Consider the following 14,491-nt stretch of genomic DNA (forward strand, 5'->3'; position numbering starts at 1 on the left):
ATTTTAATAACCTAGTAACAAGAGAATAGCTACAAATACATAATTCAAAGCTATCATTAGTCAATTGATTTTTCTCTGTGTATCATCTATATATTTTGTATATTTTATAATAGTAAAAATAATAGCATCTCATTAAATAATGTCAAAAACTTGTCATTTGAAAAGTTACAATGAATGACTTCTAAAGATATATAAACAAATAATACATTTTCTTAAGTAGAGAAATAATTAGACCGATCAAATATACTGACTTAACTAGAACAACTGGTAACCAAAGAAAGATTTGGCAAATGGGAAGTAAAATACTTGATAAAGAATAGCCTCATTGAAAATGTGAAAGGGTATGAAAAACTACCCACAAAAACAAGGATACATACCTCATTTAGAGGTCTTTGCACTGTGTCCAATCTTTATCAAGTGCTCAAAAACCAGAAAATTCAATGAAATCATCTCACTGATTTGAGCAACACATATTCCATAGGTGACTGTTTTTCATTTCCCTTTAGGATATAAAATACATTGTATAGTTATCTCCAAGTTATATTTAAATGAATTAAGGTCATATCACAAACCATTCTAAATAGAGATTATGCAACTGAAATGCATAAAGAAACTTGAAAAATACAACATAAAAATAGCTGTCCAGAATTATTGGCAAAGATTATTATTTAAGGTAAATGCCTGTAAGAAATGTTTTCCATGAATTTTTATTTTCTTAATAATTAAGAAATCTAAAATAGCTTAATGGCTCTATTTATTTAAAAGATACCATTGTGTTCATCCCCACAAAATACCTTTTTCTTTCCTTTGATAAAAATATCTTTGAGATATGTAGTTTAAGAATTACATTGATGTTTCAGTACATAAATCACTTCTTTGTTCAGTCCTTTCTCTGCAGAATGGAGATTCACAAGGACAATTCAGGAGAACATAGGTTCTAAAGTACCCAAAATTGGCAAATTGTACAAAAAGATATATAGTGTCATTGTCTAACACTTGGCTCTAGATATAAATAAAGGAAACACAGGTTGACTGTGATGGAAAATCCATCAGAAACAGCCAAGGTAGCAGATTATTATACATAATGTCTATCTGGATCTTTTTAAGCTAACGTTTTATTTAAATATTCTCATAATCTACTTCATAACGATGGTACATAAAGAGCCAAAGTCAATAATTCCCTACAATGCAAAATCTATGAGTTATGCCTATAGCACCTGGTCTTTCTAGGTGGTCTCCCATCCAAGTACTAAACAGGCCCAACCAACCCTGCTTAGCTTCTGAGATCAGGCATTGGGCTTGTTCAAGTTGGCAGGGCCACAGACTAAGGATTGTGGCTCCACTGAGGCATGAACCCAGGACCTTCTGCATGTAAAGCAGACATGCTAACCAGTACACTAAGGAACCATGCCCATTCTCTCTGCATTTTAGACATTGGGTTATTTTTAAGTGGTTTAAAAAAATTAGGTGCTCTCTGAAAATCTCGAGACCACTGCATACAAGAAGAAAATAGTCTTGCTTTTATGAAGTACTAATATACCAATGATTTTTTTAATGCTATGCATGAAGCATAACAGTTTAAAAGCAGGGTTTAGTATTTTCTAAAAATGTTAAAATAAAGGGAAGATAATTATTTTAGGTGAAAGGGAGGATAATTATTTTTTGATAAATAATTTAAGATTAGTCAATGAAAATAGTGGCCTTTTGATAAGGGTTGTTTCTTGTTCCTCTGCAATACATTTAATGTATATTCTAATAAGTGATTTAAAATAAAGCATAGATAAACATACTTTACTCAAACTTTCCCATGGTCTTGATAAGGGAATCTACTTAATATATAAATCCCAAACATTCCTAACATTAATGTGTCCATGAATTAATTTTATTTAATGGTTTTTCATCATAATTCTCATTTTATCCTACCTGCAACACTTTTGCCCATATGAAGGACATGTACATTTACAGTGGGTGTTGTCGGCCTTTTAAAGTTGGATAATCCAAAGCTCGTCTTCCTTCAGCTCCCCCATCAAACCTGAGGAGGCTGAGAAAACCAAGTCCTATACAGTCGCATCATCAATCAGTATGTGCTATTTATAGAGGATCATATTACCTTTCTTTCTTTTCTTTGCTTTTTCTTGGTATTCATTTATATATTCATTATACAAATAAAAATTTGCAATTAGTAGGTAATTTTGGTTAGAATGAATAAATGAATGAAATTATTTAAGTTGATTAAATCCCATTACTGAGCTGACTAGAATACACTAATTAGATTATTGACAATTATACCATTTCAGACTCTAGTTGTCTGAAATAAATGACTGTTCATTGCCACAGCCAGGATATTATTAGAAGTGTGTTAGGCATATTTTTAATTTATAATTATGTATAAAATATCAAATTGGCCATTAAAAACTGTTCAGCAAATAAGTTAATGTATTTTAGAATAATTCACTATGACATAAAATTAATAATACTACACACATGAAGGTCTAGGATAAGAACAAATCCCAAAGTTAATAGAAGGAAAATAATAAGGATCACTGCAGAGTAAATAAAATAGAGACTAAAAAGACAATGGAAAAAAATCAACAAAATCAGTAGTTGGTTCTTTCAAAAGGTAAACAAAATTGCTAAAAACCTTTAGCTAGATGAATCAAGGTGGGTAGGGGTAGGGAAAGAGAGCTCAAATAAATAAAATCAGAAATTAAAGAGGAAACATTAAAACTCCTACCACATAAGTCCAAAGGATCATGAGAGACTAATAAGAACAATTATAGACCAATAAATTGAACAAGCTAGAAGAAATGGGTAAATTTTTGAAAACGTAAAACCTGCCAGTACTGCATGGTGAAGAAATAGAAAATCTGAATAGACCAATTACTAAGGACATTTAATTAGTAATTTAAAAACTCCCTGTGAACAAAGTCCAGTGGTAAATTCTACCAAACATTCAAAGAATTAATACCAATCCTTGTCAAACTCTTCCAAAAAATAGAATCAAAGGAATAACTCCCAAACTAATAATATGAGGCCAGTATAACCGTGATACAAAAGCAGACAAGGATATCATAATAAAGAAAACTCATAGGCAAAATTTTTGATGACTATAGATGTAAAAATCCTCAAAAAATTAGCAAACCAAATTAAACAATATATTAAAAGGATCGCATGCCATGATCAACTGTTTATTCCAGGGATGTCAGGATGGTTAAACAACCACAAAGCAATCAACAATGATATAGCACATTAATAAAATGAAAGATAAAAATCATAAAACCATCTCAAGAGATGCAGGTAGAGCACTTGATAAAATTCAAAATTTAAGATAAAAACTCTCAACAGAGTAGGTATACAGGGAACATACACCAACATTAATAAAGCCATAGGTGACAAGCCCATAGCTAACATCACACCGAAAGGTGGAAAGCTCAAAGAACAAGACAAGGATACCTACTTTCACCACTTACATTCAACATAGTATTGGAAGTCCCAGCCAAAGCAAGAAAATAGGCAAGAAAAAAAATTAGGCAAGAAAAAAAAATGGCATATAATATGGGAAAAAAGAAATAAAACTGTCAATATTTGCAGATGACATACCATATGTAAAAAATCCTAAAGAATATCAAAAAAAAACTGTAAACTAAGAAATGAATTCAGCAAAGTTACACAGGATACAAAATCAATATATAGAAATTTGTTGCATTTTTTCAGGGAATATATATTTTTATTAAATTTATTAGGGTGACAGTGGTTGATAAAATCATATAGGTTTCAAGTGTACAATTCAATAATAGGTCATATGGCACGGATATTACATTGTGTGTTCACAATCCTAAGTTAAATTTCCTTCTGCTACCATATTTTTGACCCTCTTTACTGTTAACAAACACCCCCTTCCCCCTTTCCTCTGATAACCACTAAGCTATTGTCCATGTCCATGAGTCTGTTTGTCATGTTCATTTATCGCTTTCAGTTTTATATACCACATATAAGTGAAACCATACAGTTCTCAACTTTTTCTGTTTGACTTATTTTGCTTAACATGACAATCTCAAGATCTATCCACGTTGTCATAAATAGCAGAACCCTTTGGTTGTTCTCATGTCTTGGCCCTGTGAATAAAGTTGCTATAGACATTGGGGTGTATATATCTTTATGTATAAATATTTTCAATACCCAAAAGAAAAATTACTGCGTCATACAGTAATTCTATATTTAATTTTTTTGAGGAACCTCCATACTGTTTTTCATAGTGGTGTACCAATTTGCAGTCTCACTAGCAGTGTGTGAGGATTTCATTTCCCCACTTCCTCTCTCACACTTGTTATTACTTGTCCTGTTGATGATAACCATTCTAATAAGTATAAGGTAGTATCTCATTGTGCTATTAATTTGCATTTTCCCAATAGTAATAAAGTTGAGCATCTTTTTATATGTCTGTTGGCTGTTTGTATGTCTTCTTGGGAGAAATGTCTGTTTAGATCTTCTGCACATTTTTTAATTGAATTGTTTGATTTTTTGTTGTTGAATTGTATGAGTTCTTTATATATTTTGGATATTAACTCCTTATAGGGGGGACTGTTTGCAAATATCTTCTCCCATCTAGTGGTTGCCTCTTTGTTTTGTCATTGGTTTCTTTTGCTGTTCAGAAGCTTTTTAGTTTGACATATCCCATTCATTTATTCTTGCTTTTACTTCCTTTGCCTTTGAGATCCAATACATAAAACTCACTCTAAATCCAAGGTTCATGAATTTAGTACTTGTTTCCTTCTATGTAATTTATTGTTTTGGGTGTTATATTTAGATCGTTGATCTGTTTTGAGTTAATTTTGGTATATGGTGACAAATAATAGTCTAGTTTCATTCTATTACATGTGGCTTTCCAGTTTTTCCAGCACTATTTATTGAATAGGCTTTCTTTTCTCCATTGCATATTTCTCTCTTATGTCAAAAATTATTTGCCCATATACATGTGGGTTTATTTCTGGGCTGTCAATTCTATTCCATGGACATGTGTGTCTGTTTTTCTGCCAATACCATGTTGTTCTGATTACTGTCCCTTTTTTTTATTATTATTGTTTCATTTTCATACACCAATAACAAACTATCAGAAAGAGGAACTAAGAAAACAATGTCATTTGCAATTACATCAAATGGTAAGTATAAAATATATAGGAATAAATTTAACCAAGGAAGTGAAAGACCTGTGTACTGAAAAATTTAAGACATTGATAAGATAAATTGAAAAAAAAAACAGGAAAGATAATAAATGGAAAGATAATCCATGGTCATGGATTGGAAAAATTAATATTGTTAAAATGTCTTTACTACACAGATCAATGTACAGATTCAATGTAATTTCTATCAAAATTCTTATGCCATTTTTCTCAGAACCAGAAGAAACAATTCTAAAATTTGTATGGAATCACAAAAGACCATGAATAGCCAAAGCAATCTTGAGAAATAAGAAAAAAGCTAGAGGTTTTACATGCCTGGATTTCAAAATATATCATAGAAATACAGTAATCAAAACAGTAGGGTATAAGAATAAAAACAGAAAGACAGATAAATGGACCAGAATTGAGAGCCCAGAAATATACCCACATATATATGGTCAAATAATTTATGATGATGGAGCCAAGAATATTCAATGAAAAAGAACAGGCTCTTCAATAAGTTGTGCTGGGAAAACTGTACAGCAACAGGCAAAAGAATGAAACTGGGTCACTATTTAATACCATACACAAAAATTAACTGAATTGAATTGAAGACTTGAATGTAGGACCTGAAACCATAAAACTCCTGGATGAAAGTATAGGTGGTAAGCTCCTTTACATAGGGCTTGGTGAAGATTTTTTGGATTTGACACTAAAAGAAAAGGCAAAAATAACAAAATCAACAAGTGGGACTACATCAAACTGAAAAGCTTCTGCACAGAAAAAGAAATCATCAACAAAATGAAAAGGCAATCAAAGAAAAATATTTGGAAGTTATTTATCTTATGAGGATAATATCCGAAATACATAAATACATATAAGGTGAAAGCGAAACAAAACAAACAATTCAATTAAAAAATGGGCAGAGGATCTAACTAGACATTTTCCTAAAGAAGATACATAGATAGCTAGCAGGTACATAAATAGATGGTCAATCTTGATAATCACCCAGGAAATGCAAATCAAAACTACAACAAGATATCACCTAAACCTGTTAGAATGGCTATTATCAACAAGACAAGACATAACAAGCAAGGATATATAAAAAAGAAGGATCCAAGAAATAGATGTAATGATGATCTTTAATATCTCAAATAGAGTCAAAAAGCTCCATAAGCAATTTGCCAATTTTTTTTTTTTTTTTCAGATTTGGATATGAAAATATAGCAGAGGCCAAAAAGAAATGTGATTGGCAGTCTGGAGAATTTCAGTGTTCTCAGTGATTAAAACAGTTAATGTAATGGAAAAGTTTCTTTGAATTCTAAGGAGCATTACAAAATACATTTCAGACATCATTAAACCAAAAGCATCCATTAGCTACTCCAGACATGACCCTGCTAAGTTTTCTTTTCTTTCTTTTTTCTTTCTCTTTTGCTTTGTTGGCTCACAGTGTTCCCTCCAAGAAAGCAAAGCTTCACTAACACTATTACCAGAATCACCCTGATATCAATGCAAATGCTTTCATACAAATACATATCTCAATGTCAGCTTGTGTATCTTAAAATTAAACAGAAGATACAAAATTCTCTGGAAAGAAATGTAGCATTAATCTTTTTTAGCATAAAGTTCACCCCAGACACCTATAAAAATTATTCTGACATAGATCAATGTTTTATTGACTTTGGGAGATTCTGTTCTAAATGAAGTGATTATTATTTTATGTTCTATTCTTCAAGCAAATTCATAAGGAAATAAAAATGAAACATGAGTCTCTTAAGACATTTCATGGAAAAATTAACTGAAATAGTTTAATATATGTAAAAAGTAAAAACTCCATATTTGGGTAATTATCATGTGCCAGAACTAAGGAAAACTCAAACTCATCTATTTCAAGCCCTTTTTAAAAAAAAAGAAAAAAAAAGAAAAAGCTGGGGGTGGGGGCAGTGTAATGCATTAAACATTAAAAGCTGACTAGTTTTTTTTTTTTTTTTACAAATTCTCTAGTATAAATAAATTTTTGTCTCAAAATAATTAAAGCTTTTTAAAATAATAAGGGATCATATTATTATGGCAGAATGTACTGACTCCAATCCCAAAATACATTCCAAGAAATTTTCAATTATACACAGACTCTTAAATTCCTAAACCAAGTGAGGAAAATATGTTACATACTTTCCTAAGCTCTCTGAATCCTTGCCCTATACACACTTCTTACTGCTCAGACACATTTGCCAAATGTCTAAGAGAAAGTGAAGAAATTATAAAATACAGTGGGGGAATAACTTTTTGATTGAAAAGAGCTAAAGTACAGTTTAAATTCTTGTTTCCACATATTTTAGCAGCAAGCACTTTCGTCCAGAGAATTTACTGATTCATGGAATGTTAATACCTTTATGAAAAAATAGAACCACTTTTTGGTTCAACTATTTTTTGTAAATTTTGATGTGGATCATTGCTCTCTTAAATCAAATATCATCATTTAAAAAATCAATTACTACTATAGCTTAATAAGAAAACAGAAATTACCACCACATCAAAGCTTGACTATTGCTCGAATGAAAATTTCAGCCATGAACATTTTAATAGAATAATGTGGAATCTCATTAATTTTTGTGGTGCAGTTGACTTTTTTGATTTTATTTTATTTATATAGAGTCCCACACTGTAGTTAAAATTAGTTTAGATGTAACAAACCCCAAAATTAATTGAAAAACTGAAATACAGATTTTTTTTAAATTAAATATCAGACATATTTCTCCATAATACTTTTTCAAACCACAAAGAGTAAGATTTGGGTAATATCTTTATTTCTAAATATTTCTTTGGTGTTTTCAAATGAATTAAGTTCAAGTCCTTTAAAAAACAAAGTGAAAACTAGGAGGTGGAATAGAAGAGTCCTGGCAATAATAATTACCCTTATAAACTTTGATACACATGATTATTTGTTAAATAATTGATTATAGAAATAATAAGTAGGAAGGAATTAGCCATAAGACAGAATAGTATGGCAGCTTCGCAACAGAAAATCTAACTTTTAAATACAATGATAAATATGAGAAGTCTTATGACCTGAGCACAGCCCAAAAATGTGACTCAGGGCCACAGAATGTAATACTGCTAATAAACCCACATTTTTTGAAAAGTCATTTCATATTTTAGGAGTAAAGTCTAAATTCTTAACAAATATGTAATATGAACTTTTTGAAATTAAAGGTTGTCATTATTTTTTATCAGTACATGATCTATGGATTTGCTTCACAATGAATAAGATGATGTCTATAGATTTCAACACTAAATGCACACAGTCTATAAATCTACTGAGGCAACAGAATTTGGAAGTTTCAGTTATCCCTGATTTAATATTTTTAAATTGAAGTTTAAATCTTTGAAATATTACCAAGGCTCCTGTAGAACCTCTATAGTCATAGCAGTTAACACAATATCTTGCCAGGTATTTTTATTAAATAAAGAAACTGTAAGATGTATTTTATGAATATTAATCAAGAGCCACACTTAGCAGTGATAATTCATCACTGTTTCAAAAAATCAGAGTGGCTTTACTAACATTTCCCAAATCCATCTATAAATACACTTTTATAGAAAATATCTTGCCATTAGCACTAAGGGTTTATGTACTTCAAGAAAGATGTAGTACTCTGGGGACTAAGTTGGACTGACAGAAAAGAAACTATAAATCTGTGTCACTTTTGGAAATGAGCTCTGAATTCAACCAGAATGGAGTATTTTCCTTTTGTCTCAGTTGAGGTAACATAATAGTTTTGTTAATGGCATTTCAGCTTATTTCATCCCCTTCAGATTCAGATAAAATATGCTTAAAATTTCATGATTCCATACACCGTAATTATTTTTTACAGAGAACAAAGGGGCCCTATGATATGTAACATGCAATAAATACTATAGTAAAACAAGTCAGTGCTAAACAAAGAAGCTTTAAGAAATGTCCTATCTTGTGAAAACTCTGTTCGGAATGTTTAATTAGAGCAGATATTTATTTAGGGAAGATATTTATTTCACATTTTTCCTCCACAATCTAAAACAGTTTGTTAGGTTAGTAGTCTAAAATAGTCGAATTGATTGTTATAAAGTACACACATTCTTTGGTGAGAGATTAGTCATTTTAAATTAAAACTGTAACTTTAAAAGATCGGGCAATAGTGATTTAATGAGAGTTAGCCAGTAATTTACATTAATTTAATCAGCAACAAACTCTTGTTGGGAAAAATAATTTATTTTTGGAGGAGGTACACTACATTTGGATAAATAGGTGAAACATAATAACACCCGTGTGAAATATATTTATGCTTTAGATACTAAAGGGCTGGTAATTCCTTAATGTTAAAGCAATGAGGTATATAAGTCTTTTCCTGTTAATAAAATCTATGATGGTACTGATGCGGTTATATTCATTCCTGTTTAAGGAAAACAAGGAGGACATTTATCATTTTTTGTTTATTTTTCTATTTGAAGTGTTTCTACTGTTTCTTCTCATTAGACAAATGAAGATTTTTATTTGTTCTTCCTAAAAAAAAAAAAATCAGCACTTTACAGCAATGATAATATCACTTTGATTCTCTGAAGTTACCAACTAATAATATTCTGTAACAGCCCTGTATTCAACAAAGAATGTAAATAAATAAATTATCTCAGTGTCTTTGAAGTTCCAGTTTTCATAACACACAGGGATACTTATTTTTTAAATATACTTAACTTTTAGAACTTCGCATGGTAGAGAAGCAGACCAAAGCCTCTCACAAGAAAGATTCAAATTGATTTTTTTCACTTTCATTCACAAAAGATGGCAGGATCTTGTTCACATTCTTTTATTTTCACTATTTAAAGGTTATTCATATACGACCCTTGTACCTACATGCCAAGACTACATCTGAATATTTCAGAGGGATTATACAAGTTGTCTTACATTATTATTATACTCCGAAACTTACTCTTGTACTGCCGGCTGTATTGTAAATACATACTGCAGAAACTCCCTAATCATCTATATCACTAATCCATTTGTTAATCTCTTCCCATCAAAAAATAAGCCTATAATATTCATGGATTCCTCCCCGCCCCCGCAAAGATTTTTCTGACAATTCCTCAAAATGCCTATTCACAATTCTTGACAGAATCATAGAATTCTATCAAGAATACTTTATTACTCTCATTTATTCATGTATATATATCTCCTCTTGAACAAAAGGGCCAAATAGGCAAGGTCATGTTTTATTCATTTTTTTTTTAAATGTTCTCATCAACTAGCATAAGGCTAAGCATCTAATAGGTTAATAAACTGCTTCACTAAATTGTGATAAAGCAAGCCAATGATTAAGATTCCAGATAACAGAGAAATTAGAGATGGTTAGGTCAAAGAAAATTTCTTGAATAATCTTTTTTCCTGAATAAAACTATGTATTAAACTGTATTAAACTCTTATACCCTGTGCTAAACACCATGGATGTTTTGTTGTTGTTTTTTTTTTCTTCTCCTCATTCATTTCTTGTACAGTGTGGAATTATACCCACTTTACATATAGAAAAATTGAGACACAAAACTTTAATGAACTTGCTCAAATACATGTCACCAAACAAATAAATGCTGGAGCCATTGTTCAATCTAGGCAGTCTCAATCTAGAGCTTACTGAATCACATATTCCCCACCTCCGATGATCAAAGGAGAAAAAGCTCCTTTCATTCATTTACCAGACCCTTTCTCTGTTTGCTTTGCTCCAGGTATTGTACAAAGTAACAAAGGTAAAATGTGAATAAGACTGAAGCTCCCTTTTTCCCCCTGGTCTCTTTCTCAGATATATACCAATGTTTCTCATACTAAGAACAGAAAAGAAGAGAAAAAAAAGAAAAGGAAAAAGAGGAGAGGAGAGGAAAGGAGAGGAAAGAAAAGAGAAAAACAAAAAAGAAAATAAAAAAGACATACATACACTAAAACACATACAAGTAGGTGTCTTTTTTCATTTCGCTACCAAAATTCTCAATAGAGCAATGAATAAATGTAGGCTCTATTACCTCACTGCCACTTCAATCTGTAACCACTTCTAGTGCAGGTTCTGTCTCCTTCACTCACTGAAAATTATTTCAAAAAGTTTAAGAACCTTATTGTAACTATTAAATATAATAGCCTTTTCATAGTTTTCAATTTATTTACTTGTAACACCAATTGAAACACATAGTTTTCAATTTACTTATTTGTACCCAAATTCCTTGTATCCTAAAATTCTATCAGATGCAAGGGATAAAAGGAGATACTACTAAATAATAAAGAAAACTGAGGCATAATTGAGCCCAGCATTTCACTTTGCAAATGAAAAACCTATAGACTAAATGAGGAAAGTTCTCTAAAGGTCATATCTTGAATTAGACACAGAGCTATGGTGACTATTTAGAGCTATTTCTCCAAAGTTTATCAATATTTTTGTCAAATAGTTCTTTCTTTCAACTTCTACCAAATCTATACTTCTGCTCAGCAGCTGTAAGATGGGCATTGATGTTTCTTGTCAGCAGGTACCCACACTCTTGTGTAATCTATTCCTCTTGAGGTTGGACTGGACTTACGACTCACTTCTAATAAAGAGAATATGGTAGAAGTGATAAGATGTTATTTCTGAGATTAGATAATCAAAAGACTGAGGCTTTCATCTTATGTACTATGTATTTTTTATGGCTCACTCTGGAGGGATCCATGTGAAGATGAAACTCTAGAGAGGCCCAGGGAGTAAACTTGAAAATGGATTCTTCTTCAGTTGAACCTTCAAAGGAGACTGTGGCTCTGGCCATCAGCTCCATGGCAACTCATAAGAGACACAGATCAGAAGTACTCACCTAAGTAACACTCAGGTTCATGACCCATATAAATTAGGATATAATGCTTGTTTTAGCATGGTAGTTTTGGAGTATTTATTCTCATGCAGCAAAGATAAAACAACATCTTATCCCAACACTATTGTAATAGTTCAAGTATCTCTGTTCCAAGTTATTTCGTATTGTTCTATTCCTTCGTCCTTCCAACACTATGACATGGACCATGTTTTTCTATTAATCAATACCCCATAACTAATGTCTTAAACATAACAGTAAACCAAGGATATGTTAAAAATTCTGAATTGAGTGCTCGAAGAAAACCACATTGTGCTAACTGGTTTACTGTTTACTGTTTCTCAAATATATCTGATAGTTTCCTTCTGATACTTTGATCATAACATTTGAGTCCTTAGAATAGGTATCGAAATCTTACAAGAATGCACAGAACTAGGAAAAACTCTGTTAAATAATACCTACATTGACCACTTCTGCAATTCCAATAAATCACTATAATCCAAATGCTTTTGTTAACCACACAAACACTATCCTGTTTTATAGGTTCTATTATTAGTTTCAGTTATTACTTTACTGTTTTAATATAATGCCCTTTACATTCAGTTATTCCTACTCTGGGAATATAGTATAATTCTCTAAAAGGTATGGGATCCCACATAACTTTAAGATAATCAGTTTTGAAATCCTAAAATTCAACATATTCTTTAAAAAATGAATCTGCCTCAGAAGATACTTGGGATCAAGTTTATCCTCCTTAGCCCTTTTTAAAAATTACTTTTCCTGATTAAAAAAAAATACTTCCTCTCAGCTGTCTATAATCTTACTATGATGTACTGTCTATAAGTGTGAAATATAAACAAAGTAATTAAAAAGGAAATGTTGAACTTAAATTAGCCTTACCTATTTGGTGTATATTATCAATAATAAAAAAAATAAAGCATCCTTTTAAAAAGCATATAAATTGATTTAGAGTATTCTTTAAAAAAATCATGATAAAATTAATTCTTATTGGGGCACAAAGTATGATAAAAAATATTATCTTCTTTTCCTTTCGAGGGGCCTTGAAGTTATATATGACTTCTCAAACAAATCATCCACAACTGTCCCTAAATGAATTTCCATACAATATATTCTCTTGACATTTGTATTTCGGGCAATATTTTTATAATGTAAACTATAAATGACTTTGAAAATGGATAATATTTATAACTTAGAAGATTCATATGGCCAAATCTGTTCTTTTTTCCTATCCGAATTAACTTCAGAAGAGTGACTAAGAATATTTTACAAGGGATAAGTGTTATTAGGATGATAAAAAGACCAAGTTTTAATATAAAACAATATTTGAAATGTTCAACTGCATAGGTTTCAAATGAAGAAAGTAGACCTTTCTCTCTCTCTCTCTCTCTCTCTCTCTCTCTCTCACACACACACACACACACACACACACACACACACACACACACACAATAAAATTGTGACTCTTAACCAATGCTTTTAAATAGAAATCTATAGGACTGTGAGAGCTTATAGAAGTCTTATTTAGGAAAGACTTCTCCAGGCTGAACACCCACTATTTGCTTAGCTCTGTTCAAAACATGTGACAAATGTTAATTCATTTAATCCTCACAATAAATAATTTATACACTTTTTAAATCTTCTCTTTTATAGATGCAAGAACTGAGACACAAAACAAGTAATTTTCCTAGAAGACATCACTGTTCACAAAGTCACACAGTGGCAAAAAGTGTTTCAAATCAGGCATGGTGACTCCAAGCCGAAACTCAAAACCATAAGGCAATCCTGTCCTTCTAAGATCTGAGGACTGAATAGGAGTCAGTCAGATATAAGGGTAGCTGAACCTCCCATTAAGAACGGAGAATATTCCAATACTCTAATGCTCCCTGGAGTGAGCACGGAGTTACAACCATGACAAAGTCCAGCCCTGTAGAGCGTATGGTGCAGAACTCTGGATCAAGGGACACAAAGAAGAGTATAATTATAACTTTTTATATATAATTTAATAACTTTTATCTTTTGTTTTACCTAGTACTTGAGAAATGGGGAGCTCTGTCAGTACAAAGCGATAGTTGTGCTGACAATTAATGACTAAAGTAGAGAAGTTAGATACCCTTTTTTTCCTGGATGAGTGTGCAGTGTAGGCTCTCCTAAAAAAAAAATCCTCTCTCTTTATGCCAGCCACCGTAACACAGCCTTTATTATTTAGTCCAGTAAACAAGAAACAATGACTTCTCACAATTGGTAATAACAATCCTAGTCCTATTTCCGGCCTCTATTACAAGGGTCTCAGTTCTCCCTCCCCACTATTTGAATCATGCAGATTCATAAGACACTGTTATTTTGAACAAATTAAAATAATTTTAACTCAGTTGAGGTTAAGATTTTGATAAAGTTAAATCTTATCTAAATTCTAATCATCCTGTATATAACAGAAAAAGGCTTTTAGAGAAAAATGGTTCCCT

General features: G+C 31.4%; 1 protein-coding gene across 26 annotated transcripts in view; it reads right to left on the bottom strand.

The window, feature by feature from the left end:
* Window positions 1-14,491, bottom strand: part of ADGRL3 (adhesion G protein-coupled receptor L3) — a 713,052-nt gene that overhangs the window by 475,925 nt on the left and 222,636 nt on the right. The window contains exons 6-7 of one of the 26 annotated variants that reach the window (XM_016153120.2): window positions 1,924-2,041; window positions 378-500 (exon numbers count right to left, since the gene is read on the bottom strand). The exons of 24 other annotated variants lie outside the window; for them this stretch is intronic. The gene's annotated coding sequence lies outside the window, so the exon portion shown is untranslated. The remainder of the gene's footprint in view (window positions 1-377; window positions 501-1,923; window positions 2,042-14,491) is intronic. One more of the 26 variants, XM_036226763.1, reaches the window with a different exon arrangement.

Source organism: Rousettus aegyptiacus, unplaced genomic scaffold (genome assembly GCF_014176215.1).
Source record: "Rousettus aegyptiacus isolate mRouAeg1 unplaced genomic scaffold, mRouAeg1.p scaffold_m13_p_10, whole genome shotgun sequence".
NCBI lineage: Eukaryota > Metazoa > Chordata > Mammalia > Chiroptera > Pteropodidae > Rousettus > Rousettus aegyptiacus.